We start from the raw sequence: 7,447 nt of genomic DNA, 5'->3' as shown, positions 1-7,447 counted from the left end.
GGTGGATCACGGTCAAAATTTTCAAATACCAAATCACGCATGAATTCTTCATCAATCAAGCTTATAAATACTTCAGTCAAACTCTCTTTCGATTGAAATACTTTCATAAAGTCACGCTTTTCTATCTTTATGCCTTGTAGTTTTTTTTAAGGCCAATAGCCAATATATGTGGTTTAACATATCTAACGTTGCTTAAATCTCCACAATATTAGCATTTTTTCAGAAAATTTGGCAATACTCAATGGACCACTAAGGCTCTCGTCATAGTTTGTATACGTCTAAGCCAAATTTTGTTGGTTCCTCCTTCGACGTTATGTTTAGGAGGTATCCTCATTTTGATCGTCAACCTCGTTTGCACTTTTATCTATTAAAAAAAATTAAAATTTTATAAAATTAAAAAATTAAAATTTTATAAAATTTGAAATATATATTTATTATTTACAATCTTTTGAATACCATGAATGTAAGAGAAATTGTCATTATCAGTTACAGCGTGATCTCTTGTAGCAAAATCATTTCGAAAGGTGCATGCATCCAAATCATTCATGATAAGGACAAAGTTTGGTTCTCCACTTTTCAAATATTGGTTTTCGCTATGAAAAAAATAGAGGGAAAAATTTTTTTATACTGAATCGATGTCAAAAAAATGTTTTGACACCACGACTCCGCATCTGTCGTACGCACTCTCAACTGCTTTAAGTACTAGTTATGATGAAATGCTATTGTCACTTCTTTTGTAACTAGCCAATACTTGATGAATTAGTGTAGTTATTATACAACCATCCATTGCATCACTCCAACATACATGACGAATCCTAGAATTAGGATCTACATGGGTTGAGCATATATCCTCTACATCTGAATGGGTGGTTGGTCTATGGACTCAAAAAGGTACAATGGAACTTTATTGATTATGTGCCATGAAATTTGTCTTGTAAGATTAAAAGTTTATAATCAACCATTACATAAAAAGATAGATTATTAGACAAAAAATTTTTTTACGTGTTTTTATGTAGTGGTTGATCATAAATTTTTAATCTTGCAAGACAGATTTCATGGCACATAATCGATAAAGTTCCAAGGCACCTTTTCGAGTCCATAGACCAACCACCCATTCAGATGTGGAGGATATAAGATCAACCCATGTAAATCCTAATTTTAGGATTCGTCGTGTACATTGGAGTGATATAATGAATGATTGTATGATAACTGTACCAGTTCATCACATGTTGGTCAAAGTGACAATTGATTTTTATCATATCTAGTGTCCATAGCAGTTGAGAGCATGTATAATAAATATGGAGTTGCAATGTCAAATAGGAATGTCAGTAATCGATTGAAGACTCTAAAAAAATATATGTTGAAGTTCTCCAGTTGGAAAGTATGAAAGGTTTTTTGTTGGATCCTTACACTAGACGTGTCAGAGCCGAAGCATTTGCTTGGGAGGAGTTTTTGAAGTTAAAATATTTCATAGACAAATAAAACTATTAGGCATTACATATTAGCAGTATAATTTATTTGGGACATTGACTAAGCATAAAACTTATTTTTCCCTCCACTTTGTGTGTGTGTGTGTAGGGAAACTAGAATTTGAAAAGTGGAGGACCAAACTTTGTCCTCGCCATGATGATTTGGAGGCTATATTTGGAAATGATTTTGTTACGGGAGATCGTTGTAATCGGCCATGACAATTTTTCCTTCATTCATGATAATTAGATGAAAGTGTGAATGAGGTTAATGGTCAACATGAAGATACGGATCCAAACCCAAATCGTGCTCCTAAGCATAAAGTCAAAGGAGGAACCAACAAATTTCGGCATAGACGTATCTAACCCAATGATGGAAGTTTTTGTGTCCTATCAAGCATGGTCGAATCCTCTAAAAAAAAATTGCCAATAGTATGAGGAGTCAAGCAACGTTAGATATGCTAAAGCACATCAATTGAAAATTGGTTCTTGGAAAACTACAAGGCATGAACATAGACAAGCGTGACATTATACAGGTCATGAAAATATTTCAATGAGACGAGAGTTTCACTAGAGTGTTTATGAGTTTGACTATTGAAGAATACATGCATGATTCCGTATTTGAGAAGCTCGATCGCGATCCACTTCAACTACTTTTCGATGCTAATATCTTACAAGGCATAACAAAAGTTATATTTCTAGAGCCCCTATGACAGAAGAATCTTGCCAAATTCTTTGATAGAAGGTAGTGTGGCGGTATGTGATTGGGTGAGAAAGTTGACTGCGTTATAAACAGTCCAATGACAAAATGTTGTGTGACATTATATCAACTATTATGTCAAAGATTATGTCACTATATGTTAAATTCTGACAAATTCTACATGAAGAGTTTAGACTTGTATTATTTAGAAACTTACACACATTGTTGATTGTTATATAGTGCACTTTTGTTAAAATCTTATGCCATTTAAAAATTGGTTATATAATCTATTATATCAACATCTAATTCTAATCAGGAAAGATTTTGGAGAAAAGTTAAAAGTTCCATGAAAAAGGTGACAATTTTCATGGAAAATAACAACTCTCAAACAACAAAAGTTGGAAAAAATGAATATTAAAACTAAAAGATGGAAAATTACAATATTTTCTAGATTGAAAATTAAGTTAATCAAACACATTTAATTAATAATTTTTATGTAAAATAAACTCCAGACATATTCTTTTCACTTTTCATGCTTACGATCGAAGAGATTCATAATTATAAGACTACATGACTTGGAATAAACAGCAAATCATTACAACCAAAATAATCCTTGAAATGTTAAAAACTCTTTGGACGAATGATCTCAAATTATGCATCCAACAATTAGAAACACTACCTAAAAGGAGATTCTTCTAATTAAACAAGTTGAATCCCATGTCGTAATCGCTCTCCTCCTTAGGCTCTTCTTACAAAAAAAAAAAACTCTCAGTGTCAAGGACCGCAACTTTACTTAGCCCCTTGACACTATCGCAGCCGCAGTTTGCCCAACTTCGACCACACATTGTAAATATTCCTTCAAGTTTGAGTTGTAATTTTCTTTTCATTGTAATAGTTATTTCAGTTGTAAAATAGCTCTGATATTAGTAAACGTTTAGTATGATTACTCGTCTTTTAAACGTCTACTCCTGTCACTTAGGTTTTTGTTCAGAATGCTATTATAGGGGGTATTAGTCATTCAAAAATCTTTCAAGCTCACTGGTGTCTGTCCCCTGCACCAGCAATTGTAATTTTTTGCTTTCGTCAATTGTAATGTTCAGTTGTCATCAATCAATGTTCAATTTATTTTCAATGTAATCAAATTCTCTATTGTAAGCTTTCTACAAAATTGTAATCAAATTTTCTTTCGTCTCGACGCGACTGAGAAAAGACGGAAGGTAGTCTAGCGAAGCAGACTATTGTCGCACGGTGTCCCTTTCTGTGCCAAGAAGAAAGGCACCCCGTGAAAGTTGGTATCAGAGCTGCGGTTCACGACCGTCGATAAAAAAGTTATGGATCCAATTACATCCTACACCACTGAAGTGGTAGAGCCTCAAAAGAAGGGTACTACTAAACAGCGTGTGGATGTGCTTGATGAGACAACTACTAGGTTGTGCTATGCCTTGGAAGGTCTCGAGAAAAAGGTCGAGATGGCCGAATCTGAGATTCGTGGATTACACATCCAACTGGATGAAAGCCAAAGGGCTTGCGCAGCAATGACTGAAGCTGCTGCAATCATTCCTGATCTGCAGGATGAAATGGAAGCGTTGAGAGCTCAATTGCGGGTACTCCAACGTGCGATGGGCAATGGGTAAGCTTCCGTACCTGAGTATGCTCCTAGACTCAGAATTCCTGAACCGTGTACCTACGGAGGGGCACGTGATGTAAAAGAAGTAGAAAACTTCTTGTTTGATGTGGAACAGTACTTTCTCGTAGCTTCGATCGAAGATGAAGCTAGAAAGGTAGCCACAGCTACCATGTATCTGGGTAGAGATGTAAAACTATGGTGGCGAACCAAATATGCTAACATTCAGGCCAACAGGATTCGAATAGATTCTTGGGATCTCCTCAAGGAAGCGATCAGATCGCAGTTTTCTCGAAAAATGTCGAGTATCAGGCTCGAGGGGCACTTCGAGACCTGAAATACACAAGCTCTATCAGGGAGTATGTGAAATCCTTTTCAGGACATATACTGAATATTCGAGATATGTCGGAAAAGGATAAGCTCTTCACCTTTGTGGAAGGGTTGAAACCGTGGATACACTCGGAACTTCAAAGACAGAAAGTTACTGATTTGAGAACGGCCATGGAAGCCGCTGAATGCTTGAGCGACTACCAAACAGAATCTAGAAAAGATTGACCTTCGGGGAGTAATCAGGCAATTGGAAGTGGTAACAAACCTTACAGACCCAACTTGAACCCAAATGGGGGAGAGCGTTACTCTCAGAATAGAGAAGTACGCAAAAATTGATCTTAGGTCCGGATATTGGCAAGTTCGGATCAAGGAGGGAGACGAAGCAAAGACTACGGTGGTAACTAGATATGGAGCCTTTGAATTTAAAGTGATGCCTTTTGGTTTGACAAACGCTCCAGCAACATTTTGTACTATGATGAATCAAGTACTTCACGGGTTCTTAGATGATTTTGTCGTGGTGTACTTGGACAACATAGTAATCTACAGCGAGACATTGGAGGAACATGTCCAACATGTGAGGCAAGTTTTTAATCGGCTACGGGAGAATAAACTATATGCCAAACCGTCTAAATGCTCATTTGCTCAGACATCTATTAGTTTCTTAGGTCATATCATTAAACAAGGTAAAATCCGCATGGATTCGAAGAAAGTTACAACCACCAAAAATCGTACATGATGTATGTTCATTTCTTGAGTTACGCAATTACTATCGAAGATTTGTGAAAGGCTACTCAGAAATTGCACTGCCACTTATCGAATCAACAAAGAAGGATAAGGATTGAGATTGGTCAACTCAATGCCAAACTGATTTTGAAAGGTTGAAGAAGTCCATGTGGACAAACCCGATTTTAGCCTTACCGAATATGACGAAACCATTTGAAGTTCATACAGATGCTTCAGATTTTACATTTGGTGGAGTCCTCATGCAAGAAGGATATTCGGTAGCATATGAGAGCCAGAAGTTAAACCAGATAGAACATCGTTACTCAGCACATGAAAAGGAATTATAGGCAGTAATCCATTGTCTCAAAGGATGGCGTCACTATCTGCTTGGGTCTTCATTTATTGTGAAGACAGATAACACTACAGTTAGTCACTTCATGTCCCAACCAAAACTATCGAGCAAACTGGCTCTTTGGCCGAAATTCCTTTCAGAGTTCAATTTTATGCTAGAGTATCATCCCGACTCTAGTAATCATATTGCTAATACTCTTAGTCGACAGGCCGATTTGACTGCCATCGGCTCCGTAGCTGCTCTTTCGGGGAGCGTCGTCTCCACGAACACTAGAAACCAAATTCGGGCACTTATGGAGAAGGACCCGACTACCCAATATTTAGTCGACCTCATCAAGCGAGGTAAAACTCGACAGTTCTGGCTCGATGGAGAACTAGTGAAGATGAAGGGAGACCCCCTATATGTTCCTAAAGGAGGAGGTCTGAGGAAATCACTAATTACAGAATGTCATGACATGATATGGACAGGGCATCCTGGAGAGGAACGCACTTGTGTACTACTGCAACGTGCATACTACTGGCCTCAAATGTGGGATGACATTGCAACATATGTAAAAATCTGTCTTATTTGTCAGCAAGATAAGGCAGATCATCAGAAAAATGCGGGCTTGCTGAAGCCCCTTTCCGTCCCAACCCGGCTATTCGAAAGTATATCGATGGACTACATTTTTGGGTTGCCAAAAGTTGAGAATTTTGGCACTATCATCGTCGTGGTGGACCGTCTATCAAAATATGCAACTTTCATTGCAGTGTCTAAGTACGTATCCGCGGAAGAGACAGCTCAACTCTTCTTCAAACATATTGTCAAATACTGGGGACTGCCTAAAGACATCGTCAGTGATCGAGATCCTCGTTTCACTGGCATATTTTGGACTGAGTTGTTCAAATTTCTTGGTTCAACTTTGAACATGAGTTCTAGTTTTCACCCACAATCTGATGGACAAACGGAGCGCTTCAATTTTATGCTAGAAGAATATCTTCGGCACTTTATCTCTACTTCGCAGAAAAACTAGGTAAAACTTTTGGATGCAGCTCAGATTTACTTCAATGTCCAAAAGAGCTCTTCTACCAATAAGAGTCCTTTTGAGATTGTTACTGGCCAGCAACCGTTACTCCCTCATACAGTGGATATCCAACGAAGTACCAAGTTCCCTCAAGCAAAGAACTTTTCTCAAGAGTGGAAACGAAATATTGAAATTGCTCGGAATTATCTTGAGAAAGCTCAAAAATGGTATAAAAAGGCTGCAGATCTAAAGCGCCGGTTCATTGAATTCAATGTTGGAGATCTGGTAATGATTAAGCTTCCCGACAAAAATGTTTACAAACCAACAAGAGGGAAGGATTCAAGATTGACGCCAAAATACATTGGACCATTACCCATCGTGAAGAGGATTGGAAGAGTTGCATAAAGAGTTGAACTCCCTTCATGGTGTAAAATCCACAAAATCTTTCATGTTAGTGTGTTGAAGCCATACTTTTCAGATAAGGAGGACGCATCTAGAAATGAGCAAAAGCGACTTGTGTTTGAACTGAAGAAAGCTGGAAAGAAAGTTGTTGAAGTTATTCTTGACCATCGAATCACTCGAGCTTCTAGAAAAGATCGTCAGGAGTACTTGGTCAAATGAATTGGATGCAGCAGCGAGGAGAATACTTGGAAAAGAGCAAAAGATCTCGGAGCCTTCAAACCATTAATTGAAGCATATCATGCATTGATGGCACTGAGGACGTCGCCAAAACAAATGGGGGAGAATGTCAAGGACCGTAGCTTTACTTAGCCCCTTGACACTATCGCAGCCGCAGTTTGCCAAACTTCGGCCGCACATTGTAAATATTACTTCAAGTTTGAGTTGTAATTTTCGTTTCATTGTAATAGTTATTTTAATTGTAAAATAGCTCTGATATTGGTAAAAGATTAGTATGATTCCTCGTCTTTTAAACGTCTACTCCCGTCACTTGGGTTTTTGTTCAGAATGCTATTATAGGGGGTATTAGTCATTCAAAAATCTTTCAAGCTCACTGGTGTCCGCCCCCTGCACCAGCAATTGTAATTTTCTATTTTTGTCAATTGTAATGTTCAGTTTTCATCAATTAATATTCAATTTACTTTCAATGTATTCAAATTCTCAATTGTAAGCTTTCTACAAAATTGCAATCAAATTTTCTTTCGTCCCGACGCGACCGAGAAAAGGCGGAAGGTAGTCTAGCGGAGCAGACTACTGCCGCACGGTGTCCCTTTCTGTGCCAAGAAGAAAG

The sequence above is a fragment of the Olea europaea genome, chromosome 1 (assembly GCF_002742605.1).
Source record: "Olea europaea var. sylvestris chromosome 1, O_europaea_v1, whole genome shotgun sequence".
NCBI classification, from domain to species: Eukaryota; Viridiplantae; Streptophyta; class Magnoliopsida; order Lamiales; family Oleaceae; genus Olea; species Olea europaea.
The sequence above is the reverse complement of the archived record's forward strand: the minus strand, read 5'-3'. Positions refer to the sequence as shown.